The 18,905-nt window shown below is 37.7% G+C and overlaps 1 protein-coding gene across 2 annotated transcripts in view; it reads right to left on the bottom strand.

Moving 5' to 3' along the window:
• The window catches only part of fbxl7 (F-box and leucine-rich repeat protein 7), a 40,797-nt gene that overhangs the window by 8,313 nt on the left and 13,579 nt on the right, over nt 1-18,905 (bottom strand). The gene's annotated exons all lie outside the window — the stretch shown is intronic.

Below are 18,905 nucleotides of genomic sequence, written 5' to 3'. Positions count from 1 at the left end.
ACAATGTTTGGAGAGAAAGATCTTGAGTGGCCTGCTATAGAGCTCTGATCCAAACCCTACTGAACACCTTTGGGATGAATGTGAACGATGACTGCACACCAGGCCTCCTCACCTTCTACATCAGTCCCTGACTTTACTAACACACAAATGTCCACAAGCACAATCCAAAATTTTGTGGAACATCTTCCCAGAAGAGTAAAGGGAATTCTAAGAGAAAATTGGGACGAAATTTGATGCTCAAAACGCACATACCGTACTTATGACCAGGTGCCTGAAAACTTTTGGCAATATATTGTGTCGTTTCTGAGCTGACACATTCGCAGAGTTCATCTTTGTTTAGTCACTCGACAACTGTTAAAATTATAACTTTGAATAACAAATTAATAAGCAGATAAAAAATATCCTCCAGCCATGGATGAGAAGGACAAAAAAGCTTTATTGCAGTCACTCAGCACGTCTCAAAAGAGCTCTTCATAGAGGCACTCCTCAAACCACAATGGCACCATGTCAGCAGTCGCATGTGAGAAGCCAAAAATTCTCTTCTCTTCTACCCTAAAAATTTAGATATTTCCCAAAAGATTCCTCCTTTGCATTTAAGGTCTCGTTTACCTACTCCTTCGATTTCTCCATCTTTATCAGAAGTCTTGCTTACCTCCTCTTTTTCCTAATTTACACGATTCTCAGAATTTCTTTGTTTATCTTAGAAACCCTTCTTTAAAACCAAAAAGTGTATGTTTATGTTTATAGATCAGATTTAAAACTGAAATCATGGGCTAGTGATGCAGCAAAATGGTGTTTGGTCTATCATCCGAAGATAACAATTTCAAATTCCAATAATGCCACAAAAAGAGCCTGTGTGCAACGCCGACATACTCGCCAAGGGTTGTTTGGAACTTTTGTTGTGGGTTTCTACATTTACTTTACTTAAAACTGGCTGAGAGCATCATCCTGGCCTCTGTCCAATTTATCAATGACCACAGACGCTTCAGCCTTGAGTAAAAGTACCAAGACTTTTTCCTTCAAATGCACTTAAGTATTTAAAGTACTCTAATTTATTATGGCTTTAATGTTATTGTTATTTGTTAATGTTATTATGGCCGATTGTGGACACCCTTTTTCACAACTAGGACTGAAATTTTACTCCTTTGCCATCTGGCCGACGGTACAAGAGCATCTGGTGCTTCTTCTTTCAGGCTGTCAGGCTGCTCAGGACCCAGTTACGCCCCAAAAAGACAAGGCTTAAGTCCCAGAGTAAAAGAGTGGGAGCATGAGTTTCAACCCTCTGAAATTCATTATGTACAAGAGACAAGTTGTTGAAATAATTCAAGCCAATGTTGGCTTTTGTCTTCTCAAGTCATTTCCTCAGTAAATCTATTAGCTGTCTTCACCACCTACTTGCTGGGCTTCATCGTGTACTAATGGCTTAGATTTCAGGAAATGCCACCGTTTCATTGTGGGCTGTACGGAAGCCATACACACCAACATTAATCTCCACAGACCGGCATTACGTTTCCTGAGCCTGCCTGGCCTGTCCACTCTGTTCACGTCTCCACAGCTGGACACACTGACCCAGGCTTTACCTGAATTTTTTTAAACCCTTATAATACACACTGCATTCCAGTATAATGGTGGGAACTTAATCTTAATACTTAATCTCTACTTAATCTCTTTATTAAATCGTTTTTATTTAGTTTTAATAATTAAGACCTTTTTTTTTTTTTGATGGAGAACAACACAACATTTTTAATACAGAGAAGCTCTCTGGGACGATATTTGGGATGAGTCACGAACACCAGTACAATTTGCAGCACGGGTAAATTCTTTGTGTTGCTCATTATTGTTCAAGATAAAAAAAGAGAGTCTGGACAAAGAGCGACTCTTTACAAGCGCTATAACAGGAACTAAATCATTTTGCAGATCCCACTTCTGAAAACAAAAAAGTAGTCTAATGACTAAAAAAATGACTAATGAATAATGCAATAAATATAATTCCCGGTAGCGATCGTAGAACCTAGCATTTACTTGTAGCTGCATCTCAAGCGCTATATAAACTGCTATTTCCATGCACGTAGCCACAATATTGTTCTCTGCGGCAGATGTGTTTTGTCCCCGAGTTATAATAATAAAGCTGGAAAGCGTTCGGATTTAGAGAGGACGCTTGTTTTGTCTCAATGAGTAGTGTTTCCCATCGTGTGGCACGTGGGGATGTTGGCAGCTGGGTTTCCAGTTCAGTGCCACCGAGCGTCCCCCATATGGAAACCACATCGCTATAAAAACAGCAGATCTTGCTATGCTGTTTTAACAGGACTAGAGATAAGAAACAAGACCATCACGTCGAAATTTAAAAACCAGAACATGACCAGAAATGTTAAATACATTATGATATAACACGTTGCTTTAGTGGCTGACATACAAAACTACACGACTTTAAAAATGTACTTGAGGAATGAACTTAAGGTATAGTTTGGAGTGTAAGTCAGGATGCAATTATACAAGGTGTGTATTGTAGCCAGTGTGTGGGACGACATGCTGTGAATACATCCTGCAGCTGGCAGACGAATCCTTAGTGCCACCACTGCTGGTGCTGGAGGAGAGTGGATGTGGTGGCTGTAGCTTCACCCTCACATGCTATACAACACCACTCTTTCTGAAAAGCACCACCAGGCCACAGCTTTTGAAGGAACCACTAAAATGCAATTACACCATGGTTGATTTTTTTTTACCCTAAAAGAGGATTCAGTTGCCTTTATTTTCAGCACGCTAGTCCGTTCTGGCATTAAAAACAAAGCAAGGTTGAAGAACCAAAGCATAAACATTGTAGAGAATATAGTGTTTGGAACAAGTTGTAGCATTGAGCCCCTTAGGATTGACCCTAATTCACCTCACTGAATAAATGCTGACAAGAGCTTGTCATTAGGAATCTACTAATCGGCTTTCAGTGGCCCAAGCAACCTCGGTGCTACCGTTGGGCCCCTAATGACCTTAAACACATGTAAAGTTCTGACTTGTTCAACAAGCAGCCTGCATCACACAAGAGCCTGGTCTAAAGCTGTATGAGCATCTGGATAGTGCTTGGAATCATTTTAAAGCGGAATGGCTTAGTGGAAAATCTGAGTTTGCGTTCAATATGAGACAGGCAGGTGTTATTGCGTCATAAAATATAACAGCCTATCGTGTTTAATTGTGTAGCAAAAGCATCGAAACCGCATTAAGGTCAGAATTCTGATAATAAAAGTACGAAAAATGTAAAAAAAAAGAAAAAGTTGTCGTTCACTGCAAACCGTTTCACTGTATGTTAGTCCACATGAGGTTTCAAGGGCTAGTAAAGGAAATAATTTTATTAATATTTTTATACAATTTTATACAATTTTTTGTTTCTTTTGTTTACAAAATTCGTCAAGTGATTGTTGGCATAAAAGAATTTATTATGAAATGAAAAAATCTTTAAGAATGAAAACATTATTAATTAATACAATTTATATAAATAGCTAGTTTACAATTTTAAATTGGTTATTTTTACAATTGTTTGGTTATCAATCTACATTAGATCATACAGTAAGTGCAGTACTAAAGCTCTGTCCTATGGTTCAAAAACAAACCAAAATACAGAAATTGATTCACTTCTTGTGAATCAATGTGAAACTTCATTTGTCGATAAAACAACCAATTCGATTAAGAACCAATCACTTGCTCACTGAGTCTGACTCAAAGGACTCTTAAAAACCTTAAACGGTAAAAAAAAAAAAAAAAAGATTTCTCATTAGGCGTCTGGTTTTATCGTGCTCCCCGAAGCCTGTCTGCAATGCATTATAGGCTGTAAATTAGTATTCCAGACAGGTATGATGAAGAATTCAGACATGCCACCCGTATTTGGATCCCGTTCCCCTAAATGTTAACCCTTCCATGTAATCTACATCCGACTGCAGGGTGGAGAAAAGGAAACATTTTCCTTAAAACCTTCTCATCGCTCGACCCATTTCAGAGGCGTAAACCAGCACTAAGTTGCCTTTTTGTAGCAGCACACTTAATCTGTCTTGGACAAATGAAGTTTCACATTCCCAGCTCTACATAGCTCATGCAAAAGCCAGTGTGATGTCATTTTGGCTCGGCTCATTGCATCAACCTCTTTGCTCTCTGGCTCAAAATACCAGCACAGCAGGGGAAAAAAACTTAGCCATCCCTACTGTCCTGGTGTTGTTTTAAACATTTCACACTTCATTTCTTAATACGGTCTACTAAAACTATAATTACAAGACACTAAACATGACTAGCTTTTTCCCTTTTATGTTAGCGTCCCGTAATGAATCAAAAATGCTTCATGTAGCTTGCGATTTTAGATATTTTGCTGTAAAACTCGACTTGTTTTGCCATGTGGTTGTACGATATATAATGAAATCGTGAATTCTGTCTGCTTTAATGGAAGGTTCATATGTAAATGTGAAAATGGCGTTTTTTTTCTTCTAAAAACGCTCAACATCCACACTTTCATTTTCCGCATCTGCACTATGTCTGAAAACGGTTACGTTGGTGGAGTAAAAAGTACAGATATTGAATCCCAAATGTAGTCGAGTGGAGCGTAAAAGTAAAACTAAAAAGTAGCTAAAGAATAATTAAAAAACAGAAATAAAGAACATTTATTTAGAATGCTGATTATTTAAGTGAATGAAAACTACGTGTGATCGGCAGTCTGAACTCACAACTGAACTTCCAGCCAATCACAATCCAGTATTTTAACACAGTAAAGTCAGTACCCTGATTAGACTGATGTATGATTTATCAGTACCATCAAAAGACAAAATTCAGTAGTCTTTCATTAGAAATATTCTTCTAATCAATGTAGTTAACATGATTGTAAAGAGTCATATTTGATAAAAGTTGTCTTTTAAATATAGTTAAACATAGCTACCAATCATTACTAATTGTACCATATAGACATCCTCTCTATCATGATATATGTTCAAGCTGATAATCCCTACAGGCCTAGCATAGATCGATGGATATCAGAATGATCTATTCCAACTCCTTTCTTATCAAGATAAGCGATGAGTTCGTACTGACGACTGCTTCGCTTTTCAGTACGGAATGTATGGAATGCCATTTAGTCAATTTAGCCTGTTTCGTATAACGTTCCTCGGCAGCTACGCCAAGAAAACGTCCAGTCACTGAGCCATCTCTTTTGCAGATGACATTGATGTAACGCAGATTCAGCATTTTTACCACAGAAATACAGGAAAAAATACAAGAAAATACACAGAACACTTAAAGTCGTTTCATCTCAGGAGAATTTCTGGTAAAATTGCTCCAAAATACGCACGTTTATCTTAAACTCGGACTCTTTAACACAATCTGAGCAGAAAATCTCTGAAGAACAAGTAAGTCGACTGGAGCCCAGAGTAAGTCTACCGCTGAACGTTTGGACTGTAGGTGAAATAAAGGTCACAATCACACACGCATACACACAGAGGTTCCCACATTTGTGATTGTTTTTGTATTTAGTACAAAATGTGTGCTAATTTGGTCATGTGACCTTAACTCACAGCTAAGCTAGCAACCTAGCAAGCACTTTCGTTAAATGCAAACTTGATGATGCACACACATGTTCTTTATCTCTGCTTAATATACCACCTAGCATAAAACATAACACACCACCTGCACAACATAACAGTTTAGCAACATTAGCAAAGCATTTTAGCAGTTCCCAAGATAGCTAAGCATTTGCAGGCGAACTTGTAGAGAAGGTTGTTAGCAAGCTGGTTCATGTTAACTAATGTGATTCACACCACTACCTTCTGAGCAAGCTAACAATAGCTTTCATTACCTGTTAACTTAATAGGACCAAGTTTGCTAGAAAGATGGCTTTCTACATTATTGTATTGTTATTGTGTTTAATACCAGTTTGTTAGCAAGCTAATGCTAATTGTACATTATATTACGTAATCCAAATCAGGCCACTGCAAGCAATGTAGTCAACATGAATTTTAAATGAGTAGGCAAGTTGCTAGCATTCATATAATTGTGTTTCACCAATTAGTAGCTAAAAGCAAGTTGGACATTAATACAAAAGTGAGAAAAAGACTAATGATGTCACATGGCCAGTGCTACTATGATCAGGCAACCAGAATTCATTTCAATTCAATTTAATTCAATTCAGTTCATTTTTATTTGTAAAGCAATTTTAACAATGGACAGATAAAGCCGTTATAAACTTGTATAAAAGAATGTAGAAGTTTAGTTAGAGAAATCTGGGTGGCACTGAATGTCCATTCATTACAGTTCCATAATCGTTGAGGTGAACTGTTCAGCGATGGACGCTTAAATACAGAAATGTTCATGCAAACTGTGGTCCTGAGCACATTGTAGCAGACTGTTGATATTAATTACAGTCCAAATCCATCATCAAAATTCTTAAATTGCTCAGTAACATGAATCCTTGGGCTGTTTAGGTGAAACCATCCATCCAGGTCTCCAATTGAATTTATGGCCTGTTTTGGTTTTAAAGAGGTCAGAAAACAAAACACAATGGCCGTCTGTACGTGTTGATAATCTCTTGTGAAAGTGCTCTGGTATTTATCATCCTTTTTTTTCAACTAAAACAAGCAGGATACAAGATACATGAAGACACACTGTCTCAGTCTGACCCCGGCTCTGACTTTGGGGCGGCAGACAGTAACCCGATCTCCCTCCAAGACCTGGAGAACCTGTCACATTTCAGTGCCAGGGGCCAAAACACGACGAATCCATGCATTCTGATGAACACAAATGGTGCCGAGCAGTTGAGGAGTTTAACAGAACCCAAACCAGCACTACTGTGTGTGGGAAGTAAAACTAAACACCAAACGATGGACTCCAAGGTGAAAGGTTTGCATTCACAGCATATGGAGCTGTTAACAGACCTGCTCTAGTCTGACAAACACACTAGTCCTGCATTGTTTTCCCCTGCACAGCTTCCAGAAAGGCATCTTGCTTTGATTAAAATACCTTTAGAGCTTCTCATGCAAAAGTCTTTCTCCTCGTGCAGGGCGGCAGCTTGTGCTAATGCGCCTGGGAGCAGCTGCGCTCGAGTGGCCGTTAGCAGACCCACATGGACAAATCGCTCACAGACATCTCTGCTCTGACAACGCCAGCCATGCAAACACTCGCTACGGCAGATGTGTTTACGACAAGCCTGTGTTAAATACTTGAAAATGTAAAAGTCAATCATCACGCAGGGGAACGCATCAAAACAAATCAAGAACTCTTTATATTCTCTGGCAACGCAGCAGTAAATCTTCAGAGCTACAGTAGCTAGATTGTTGCTCTCCGAGTGAAAGAAGAAAAAAAAGAAAAAAAAAAAACCCTGAACGGAATAGTTTGTAGGAACTTACCGCTGCTGCTAACAGTAAATTAAACCTAGTGTGACTAGTTCATACTGTGGAAAAGTCACGCTAACCGATAGCACATGATTGTCATTAGCTACAGTGTGGTTTCTGGTTAAATGTAAACCTAATAAGTAAAAAAAAAGTCGGTTTGAGTTAAAAGGATCTCTGAATATTTGATTTAGCTAAGATTAGAATTGTAATTATTGCTACCTAGCAAGTCAAAGTTACTACTTTGACTGTATTCCCTAGACTACGAACATGATTAAAAGCATATTTCTCTGTTTGTACCTCAAACTTATTATTATTTTTTTATATCGTATAATTAGTTGTAATAGAACTAATAACATGTAATATAAAAGTTATGCTAGCTTAGAGCTTGCGATTACCATTAGATACAAGGTGGTTTCTGGTCAAACAGGATGAAGCTAATCTTAGAAAAGTGCTAACAAGTTTGCTTTAAGGTTGTTGGTTGTTCTAACAAGCTAGGATTGCTAGTTTTTGACTAGCACCAAGACCAAGATTTGACTAACCACATACTTGTCTGTCCAAGTGTCTTCAAACATTACCTTATATAAAAAAAAAAAAAAACCCATCAAAATCCTTCTTTGATTAACAGTAATCTGACTGGTGTTTTGAAAATGTCACGCTCATAGTGTTTTTGACTACCATTAGCTCCAGAAATGATTCTAGTTAAATGATCTTGTTAAATGAGATCAATCTTATCATTAGCATAAGCTAAAAAGGAAGATTCTGATTTAAGGTTCTCTTTAAATAGTGTTAGGTCGCCGAACAAGCTAGGCTAGCAAGCTAATTATCACAAGATAGCAGGTCACAAACGCCACTATATATTTCTTTAAAGCAGTCTGTTTTATATATCAATCAAAAGTATTTCAGCTAGTTCATGTTCTGAAAAAAACCCTGCTAATGTAAAGCGTGCGAATATTATGAACTAGAGTGTAATTTCTGGTCAGGCTTAAAAACATTGCAGGTGTCGAAGTGATCAAGGCTGCAAAGCAGAGTTTAATAGTATAGGGAGTAGAAAAGTATTAGTTTACTTTTCTATCTGTATTTGTTCATTACAGCATATTGAAAGATCAGAATTCCCTTTCCAGGCTAATCCTTAAAGTTTCCGTGTTCTAGCTAATTATGACAGGGAAAAAAAAATTTTAACAGTGGTGTCACTATAAATGTCAGAGATCCCCTGACTGTTCAATGACTCATTCCTTCGAGACCAGGATTCCTTTTATTAAATCAAGAACATCATAAAGGAAATATTCAAACATCTGGTCCATAAACTTGGGCTTTGCCACAGTAAAGGAGGCAAAAGAAAGGGGTTTCCATGTCCCTACCCGCCCTGCTTTTCCCCTCCTTTTCCCTTCTCCTTGGGTTCAGGAGAGTCTCGCTCGTGATGTATAAAGCAGAAAGGATCTGGAGAAACAGTCTGAAGCCTGAGTGTCCCGATTTGTGCCTCAAATTAAACACATATTTAAGAAAATGAAGAAAATCCCCCTACAAAAAAAAATTGGAAAGAAGAAGAAACATTGAATTAATGTGGTTTAAATGGTGATTTCACTACTGAAGGATGCAAGAAGTATAATGTCAAGTTTTTCGACATGCATGTGACCATTATTTTTAACTGATCATCAATTCATATAATATATTTATATTTAGTTCCATTCCTTTTTTTTTTTTTTTTTTTTTTTTTTTTACATCTGCATTCTAATCTAAAAACATCAGGCACAACAATGAATCTCTTCATTCAAAGCCCTGCAACGACACAAACTCTAGAACCTGAGAGCTCACAATGGTTCCTGTGATCTTGAATTCAGCACCGTTAAAATCTATAACCCTGTGACCTCAAATAGTCCTTCTTTAGTTTTATTAAATTCCATGTAAAGCTCATCATCTAGCCATCCCTTAGTGGCAACGCTTCTGCTGTCATTTCAGTCATCGCTTGCCTTTGTATGGAGTGATTGTTGGCTGCGATTGATTTCACGGCAATCTGACATCAAAGATAATGAGCAGCTTGTGACGCAGCGCAGAGTAGCGGTGGCCTCCTCAAGGAAAACGATTACGTCGCAGGATCCGGCCAGGCACAATGGAACAAGCTGCCCACTTACTTCCTGTTCAGCTCCTCTCTGTTATAACGTAGCAGGAAACCACAACACAGACAAAAGCCCTCATGTTGTAACCAAGTGTTCTGGAATTTCTGCACTACATAGACTTTCAGAACATTATTCTGCTTTCAACTTTGCACAAATCGATTCAGTCGAAAAGTTAGAAAGCATCCAAAGAATTTTAGCATCTCTGCCATAATCAAGCATTTTGAGTAGCTCTGAATTGTAGCACAGGATTATGCTGGTATGCTTCAGCACTCAAAAAAATACATCAAAAGAGCTTTATTTTCTCCCCAATTTCCCAGTTGAGTTAGTAGATATAGAAAACATGGAATGGCCTGAAATAGCAAGAGTATTAAAAAATTACTACAGAGTAAAATTTAACAGAGTTAAATTATTTCTAGTGTAGTTTAAAAAGGATAAAAATCTCTGTTGTTAATTGAAGGAACACCTTCACATATTATCAAATTAAATAATAATTAAAAAAAAACTCTACAATCCTTAACTTTAAACTAATGAACGTTATGCAGGTTGGCAGCAAAAAAAAAAAAATCTCCTGTTATAATTTTATGATAAAGAGAGAAATCGCTAAAGCAGATTCAGAATTCAGACATTGAGCGCACACATTGAACAACTTTAGATTTGCCTTCAGCTGGGTCAGCATCACTGGCGTCTGTCTTATCTGTCTCCATCTTTCTTTCTTGTGAGTTTAGCGCGTTTGTGCTCCGCCAATCAGTCAATGAGTGCAGTCATTTCCCTGGTGCGATTTTTTTCCCCTTTGCACTTTTTTTATTACATTTTTTATTTTACTTAGTAACAGATATGATTTAAAATGTAGGTAAGTACAATACTTCGAACAAAACATACTTAAGTAAAAGTACAATTACAGATTTTAAAAACTACTTTAAAAACTAGAAGTGCACAAGAAAGTACTCAATTACAGTAACATGTAATGTAAGTAATGCATTTTATTAATGTTCACCTCTGGGAATGACCTTCAACTGTGTTTTCTTCTTTCTGAGATTACACAACACCTAGTAGAAACCCTGCCCACTTTTCCCTGCTTCCCCATATTCTCATATAAGTAATTGTTCGGAAATTGCTGTCATCTTTATTCGATCTTCCAGCTCGAAATTTTCCCACACAATGTCATGATCCAATGCCAGGTAAAAAAAAAAAAAAATAATAAAAAAGGAATCAACATTCCAGAGATGTATTATTAGCATCAATTATATTTATTAGCGATGCATTTTAAACATTCCAGAATGATCAGCGTTTTGTTTTTTTCCGCACCAAACATTAACCAAGTAGGAAAACGTTTGTCATGTGGAAGTATTTTCTACCAATGACATTAGACTGTTTGTACTCCCTACTGTTCCCATGACTACGCATAATTCCTCAGGTCTGGGATTGGATTCGATGTGAGGAATCGTTTCATCCTAACGTCCTGTGACATTCGTACGAACTGGAACAAAATCCAGCTTGCTTCAACCTTGCCCGTTCGAATTCGTCTGAATATTCTCGTGCTCGGGTTGATGTAAGTGGACACTTGTGCGGTCAGTCGCTTCGTTCGACAGCTGCGTGTTCCTGCATCGTTACTCCATCCGTCCACGAGAACGCGAGCGAAATCTCCAGAGTCGATTCCAGATGTGCCGTTTGCTTTCGCTCGCTGCTGAAGTCTGCTGCTGTCATCTGTCAACATCAGAACCTAAAAAGTGTAAATGGCAGGAAAATGGTGCATTCTAAAGAAATAGGAACGCGATGCTGAGATCATCCGTTGCAAAAAAGACAGCAGAAGCAGAGAGAAGACCACAGTAGTTGGATGACGGAAGAATAATTCCAATCAAGAACAAAAGAAAAAATGAACGAACAAATCCGAAACACTCCCTAGGATGTGGTGTAGATGTACCAAAGAGAAAATACACCGGCATAACCTCAAAAGGGTTCACCACAAGCTAATACGTTCAAGGCCAGTGAGTTTTATATATGGGTGTAGTATATGGAAACTAATCACATCATTGGGAGGTCATTTAAACATTTCCATTCCTTATATTAAAACTTGTCCAGGCTCTAACAGCGGTGTTCTGATGGTACTGGTTGCTCACAATTTCACTCAATTTTAATAATTGTGTCTACTTGAATAACAAAAATGTGAAATAAAATAAATAATTTGCCTCACCACCTCAAGGCTGGTGACATGCTTGGCAATGAAATGCAGGGTTATTTTCGGAGTTATCCAAGGACATGGACAAGGTCCAAAGGAAGTCCTTACAATGTGAGGCATTGAATCAGGGAAATGACTGGTACATCATCTGTATAGCAGACTTGCAGCTACAATGCTAGGGTTATTTACAAATACGTTGCTACTTCATAATAGGTATTAATGATTGATAGTCCTAAAAGTGTAAAGAAAAAATGATCAACTCAGTTGGTAAAATGCTCATCTTAAATGTCACATAATTTCATAAACTTCACCCTCTTTCAAGATTAAATAAAGAAAATCCATCCATTTATTCACCAAAAAAGTGTGCTGGATGACACACAGAAGAAAACACATCAATAAACAATGTTTGAAGCTAACAAGCTGCTACTGTAGAGCAAGATACAGACATATCCGTTCTAGACTACAGTCATTAAACAAACCTGAGACCCAAAACTAGAACAATTTAAACTATTATAAAAATCTAAACATGAATTCTAACATTTAAAATATCTACAAAACTATTTGTTTTACTTTTTCTAGATACACAAATGTAATCAGTGTGTATACAGAGTCTACAGAGACAGGTAACCACATTATAACTCATATATCTCAAACACTTATTTTGATTTGAGTTGCATATTAAAACGTGTGGATGTAAGAGACCCACAGACGAGTTGGAATTATGAAATAACCGTCACAACGTTATGCTTTGGATAATAGTCCTCATTTTTTGGAAAACTTTACACAAGATACAGTAAACTGCTCAACCTTAGAACTCATGCAGTGCATCGTATCTAAAATCTGGCCGAGTTCTTGGACACCGTCTTACAGACAGCTGAGATGAAGATTAACTACTACCAGAGTGATGGATCGAGGAAAGTATGGACGGAAAAGAAGGGGCTGTTCACAATCCAAAGAAAACCACCTCATCTGCTGAACATGAACGTGTAGCGCTGCCAGTGAAACCCGATCATTCGTCTTTATTGATGAGGTGACTAGAGATGACAGCAGCTGGATGCATTCTGAACAGAAACAGAAGCACGTGAAAGACTGTGGAAATTCTTCAAAACTAGACCGCACATCATTGTGGAACAGGGGAACGACATTGACATAAAAGCAAATATGGATTTTCAGAGCCATAACATAACAGGTTGAATTCAAGAGTTGGAAGGAGATTCAATTATTTTTTTGTTGTTGCTATTTCAAAGCTAGCAAAGACAGCATTTTTATCTGGCTAATAAACTGATTGTTGCACAATAGGTATTATATAGCTTTGAGAAGCGGTTAGCTTTAAAGAAGACCTAATCCTGAAAGAACTTTTACTTGTGTGTAAGAAAATATCGATAAATGTGAGTATCGAAAAATATTATTTTTTTTTATGACGATACTGTATCAATTTTTTTAAAAATCGCAAAATCATTATAAAAAAAAAAATAAAATCATACAAGATTCATTCCAGTTGTTTCATTTTGAGTTTAAATCCCAACCACTAGATGGATAGCAGTCTTTTATCTCTGAACTTAAACAGTGACAGGAAGTACTAGCATAAGGGCGCACCACTAGCGTTAGCGTTAATATCCACCTGTTTACAACCCCTTTATCATGATACGCATCGCAATCTTATCGCTAGATTTTTGCCAATATACGGCCCTATTGATATCTTTTTAGCCAAACATGGTTGACTAACCAATCTGAAAAAGAAATGGATCAAAACCTTGGAATGCAAATGCTGCTATAACAAGTATCTAAAATGGCAAAAAAGTATTTACCTACAAATATCATAAGAAAATCTGTCGTAAAATATCATAAACTCAACCCTAATGGAACTGAAATCCAAACAATGATTATTTCCCATTTACATATTTATTGTAGTATCCACTTCAGAAACGAGCCAATCATTGTGTCCACTTAAATAACACAAATGCGAAACAAAATAAACAATTAAGGGGAAAATTCAAGCCACAACCACACCAAGGACCGAATCCTGACCACTACTAGACTTTCCAAACCCAAAAGCTCCTGAGCCTTAGGGTCTATTAAAATCCTGAATAGACTGAGGGATGAATGGATGGATGTATGGATGGATGGATGGATGGAGCATGTCAATATCATTTCAAAAAAGTGCACACTTTCTTGCTTCCAGTTGGGTTTGACCTAACTAAGCCTCTTTTTCCCTAAGCAGTTATAATACGGATTCAACATTTTTTTACAAGGCGTCACATCGTATTAGGCTTGTCTACATTTAAATGATATAGTATTCGTCCAATAAATTTTTTGAGTGACTGAATCCTTGCATGCCAGTATTTTTAGGATCGAGATTCTCACACACAAACTCGCTTTACCGTATGTAAAAGTGCATGAGAATGTTATGAATGGTACGTTTCCATCGCTTATTTAACAATGACAGACTTCGGCTCTCGTTCCCAGCGGGAAAATCTTTTACTGATTCTGAATAGAACACAAACGGCTGCACAGACGGCTAAAGTGCCAGAGAAACCACAAAAAAAACCCAGCTCAATAAAAATGACAAAAGTATAAACTATAACAAAAAAAATAAAAATCTATAAATTGCTGTGTTCCAAGATTCCAATGAGACTCGTTCCTAAATGTTCCAGGAACAATATGTACTTTACGACTTACGCATTGTAGCATGCGTACCGAGTTTCTCATGGAAATGTTGCATCCTGACTAAATCCCTGGCTTTGAGATACATGCAATATTAATTAATGCATCTTCACTATAGACTTTCTAATATAAAGGATTTGCTAAGGCTTTAATAAAAAGAAAGAAAAAAGAAAGAAAGAATCTGTGATCCCTTATCTAGGCATTAAAAAAAAAATGACACACAATTCAACAAAGTTGACTAATATGACAACATTTAAAGGTTCATCCTATCAAACACTCCTCACTCTATAATGACACTAACAAGAACAAGGTAACAAGAGGCATTTTTATTGAGACGTCCTGAATCACAATCAAGCAACAATTCCACACGACTGCCTCAAACAATTCTTTGGCTCATCTTAGTTCCCCGTTGGTTCTCTTTTTAGGAAACGTATGTCATTGTATCATTTTCTGTCCTAAACAACTTTTAATAAAATGTCTATAGAAACATCTCTTTCTTGTTTCTCTCTCTCTCTCTCTCTCTCTCTCTCTCTCTCTCTCTCTCTCACTTTGTCAAGCTAAACATGTTTCTGACGTACCAATGATTGTGTTTCCTTCTGCTCCCCAGACCTGCTAGATTCATCCTCATGTCCTACTTTTTGAATGAAGTTCTATTCAATTTGAAATCATTTGTTGCTGCAATTGCTATAAACAGTTTTGAATTCAAGACATGAAAACCTCAACAATGACTGAATGGAACTGTAATAAATGAATATTCAGATTCACCCAGATTTGGATGGGTTCTCTTTGGAGGCTGGTTCCTCTCAAGGTTTGTTCCTCATATCATCCATTACCAGTTTTTCCTTCATCACTGTCACCTCTGGCTCGACGATTAGTGGTAAATATATAGTTATATGGACTAACGTATGAATTTCGACCCACAATATGTTCACTGTTACTCAATGCAATACAAATAAAATTAATTAGGAGGTCTAAATGCTAAATCCAAAGCCTTGAGAATCTCAAATTGGAGAAATCCAAATCCCTGAGAAATCCATATTCCAGTCCAGATATTATCACTCACTCGCCTGCCTATAAAACTCACCTGTTTCCTGTTAAACCTCATTTAGTTTTGTGTTTTTATTGCACTTCACTCACCGTTGATTTTGCTGCATTTTTTAGTTGCTGCAAGTTCTTGTTTATGATTTTGATTTGACCTGTGTTTACCTATTAGCCAGACCTTTTTCAGTGCCAAGATTTAGATTATATGATCACACTTGTATTTATGTCCTTCCACCTCATTTCACCAATATCACTTCTACCATCCAGGTGCATTTTGTTTGGGGGGGGGCTATAGTAAAGTTTGTCATGCCTTTAAATGAAGAAGTTGCTCTAAAAGAAAATGTAGTTTCCTTTTCAAACATGCAAAGAAATAAAACAATTTTGTACCCAAATGCACCATATTTATTTATCAAAGCTGGAATAATTCACAAGCTAGTTATTAGACGTTATTCTACTAGCTAGAAAACTGCCTTCATGGTATTCTATCTAGTGAAACAAACAAAAATCTGTATATTGGAAAATATTTAAACAATATTATAGTTGTAGCATCTGCCGTCTCTACTCATTGTGCTGCAAATGACCACTACAATGTTGCGTTTTTCTCGTTATTCAGCCAACATTGTACAGAACCTTAAAGCTGTTGAGAGCGTTAATGTTCACAGGTGATGTGCTCTGCTGGTGTTTGGGACCTTCTCACCCCTGCTGTAGTCATTTATTGGTCTCTTCCTTCCACCTGTTTCCTCAAGGAAGCATCAACAATTTGTTGTATTAGGACAGAAGTGGTTTTACCTGAATCTGCACCACTGGAGAGTGTCCAAAGCGTTTGGCTAAACAAGCCAATAGAGTTTGAAGTCATTGAAACGCCAGCACTTAAACATTTTAACTGTTTCCCTTTGAAAATAACACGGTTTCCTTCTTCAGTTGGATGGCTTTCAACACCCGTGGAATACGGACTGAACAGCGGCGGCAAAAAGAAATCTGCTCGCATGAGGAATAACCGTCATACTTCCATCATGAAACCGTACAGCTCAGCTGTAATTGATAAAACACTGTACCTCTTGGAAAACAAGGCCCAGGAGACAGAAAACTCTAAAAAGAAAACATTAGGAGGAATTCAGATACAGCCAGGTTTCATTCTGGGGGGATCATTTCAGGGGTTTCAAAATCCCACACAGGTCAGTACAGTGCAGTTTGCATGGACTTGTGTCATGAATCATACAAGCATGAATCTTCCTGGGGTTTGGTTAAGAATTGGCCACCGTACCTCCAATTTGCAACCTCTCTACACTCGTGCAGAAAAATACCCCCCCAAAAAAAGTCCTGCACTCATACATCTGACACTGACCTTCTTCTGAACGACTCATGGATGAGTTTGCGATGCAGCGTTTATTCAAACACAACACAATTTTTATTCAAAGCACAGTGTTGAGCCAGTGTTCTGGGTGGAACCTCACAGAGCCTATCGAATTGCACTGCATACCTCTTTACCCATGATTCTTTTCCAAAACAAATGGCACGTGGAGCCAAAGAAAATTCGTTCAGACCTAGCTTGCCAGAAACCCTGATAATATAAAAGCGATCGGGGCCTTATCCGAAACCCGCAGAATACTAAAGTAGAGCCGGCATTCCCAAAGTCTGCCCGATATTAGGCCACGTTTTCCATATGCATGTGAAAATGAAGCTTAATTGTGTTATGCAGAAAGAGGACAGAGGAAAGAGGTGCACTCAGGAGTTTAATCGGTTATGCCGATCGTCTCGAGCAAAAGGCAGGGAATCTATTTCAGAACCATGACCACCATGGTAACATTCCCTCAGCTGTGGTTTTCAGGCAATAAATCACTAATTAGGACCGCTTAAAGGGGGAAATCGGCATACCGTGGATTGACTCTAGAGTTTGTCTTTTTCCAGAACAATCCCTAGACCAAGTGCTCTTTAGCTTTTATTTATTTTTTTAAAAGAACAGAAAATTGGTGCAGCTTGATGAGATGATGAGGTAGTTTGCCTTCACTGTCATTATGCAATCAAGAGAATTTGAGACGCTTGTACAGCTTGATCATATGTAGCTGCGGTTTAAATCCCATCACGTCCAAGTGAGCGCCTCAAGAATGGCATATTGAGAGATTATTTAAATAGTTTAAATTCAAGACATTTGCTCAGTAATACTTCTGCTTGACCTACAACCTACAAACTGATTAAAAAAAAGCTCCTCTCCTCGTGCCAGCCCTGGAAATTATGTCAATCTCATATTTAATGAGAAATCCTGGCTATGATGAAGCTCATTTCCATTAGCATGCCTGAAGGATTTTCATTGCTGTGTTGTTGTAATTCAATTAAAGCCTGTTTTTGCTGCACAAGTTGCATCATCTTCTACAGCACACTTCATAAGGTCAAGTTGGAGACATGATATGATTACTAGGGATTTCTTTCGATAAGAAGAAAAATCTTCAAAAGGATAGCAAACCTCTTTGGAGGTGCCCTAATTTTCTCAATTACTTGATTTTTAAGTTAAGATTTCCCCATACTGGTTTATCACCTATACTCATTTGTAACTACATCCATGTTCATGTACAGTACAGTACAGAACACGTCTGGTCATGAAAGCTAAAAAAAAAGCGCCAAAGTGTCCTTTTTATAGCACAAATCCACTCTTCGTCATACGGTCACACAAGTTTTGACATCATAAATCTAGCAAAGCAATAAAACATGAAGGAATGCATAAAGGAAACACGTTGCTTTATACGTGTTCTGTGCCCTCTCAAGAGAAAGTTCCTGCCTTGTTCCAGGAGCATTACGGCATTGTGGAGTTGTGTAACCAAAGCTCACAAAAACAGGATTATACTCAGTGGAGGAGCTTGGCTAGTACTTCAAATAAACAAAATTATCTTTGCCAGGCGACAAATAATACATTTTGCTCCTTTAATGGAACAAGGGTTTTTTTTTTTTTTTTGGGGGGGGGGGGGACCTTTTTAATATCCTCAACTAACTTCCAATAACACTATAGGATGTTTGGGTAAAGCGAACTCTGAAAAGTCAAATGAAAGGCTTTGTCTAATAAATCTGCAGTGTAAAACTTGACAGGAGGAAGAAAACTGAGACCTCTAACAAGAAATCATGCTAAAAATGTATTTTATTTCCTGATCATTTTCAGAAATTCTCTCAGTGAATACGTTAATAAAAACAATTAGACCATATGTGCAGATAGTTGAAATGTCCGATAAGTTTGTGTGTGCATGTTAAACCCCTTGCTGCCTCTTGCAGCATCCAAGTGTGTGTGTATGTATGTGTGTGTGTGTGTGTGTGTGTGTGTGTGTGTTTTGAGTGAACTACAGTTCAACCCTAACTCCCCCTCTCTAGCAAGCTCCAGACGTAGAGCTCAGATTACATTAAGAAGCTCAGAGTGAAGCAACGTTCAGTACATTTTGGAGAAACACACAAACTTAAACATTTTGTACTTGTGCTACACTGAGAGTCGAGCTCTTCTCAAATCTAATAAAGGCCCATAATGAGCGCTTCTCCTATGGGGAGGCAGCTTGTGCTCCCTTTAAATCTGCTCAGCGAGGG

This window comes from Silurus aristotelis, assembly GCF_946808225.1.
Source record: "Silurus aristotelis genome assembly, chromosome: 22".
Taxonomy (NCBI): domain Eukaryota; kingdom Metazoa; phylum Chordata; class Actinopteri; order Siluriformes; family Siluridae; genus Silurus; species Silurus aristotelis.
Note: the sequence above shows the minus strand (reverse complement) of the source record. Positions and strands in the feature narration are given on the sequence as shown.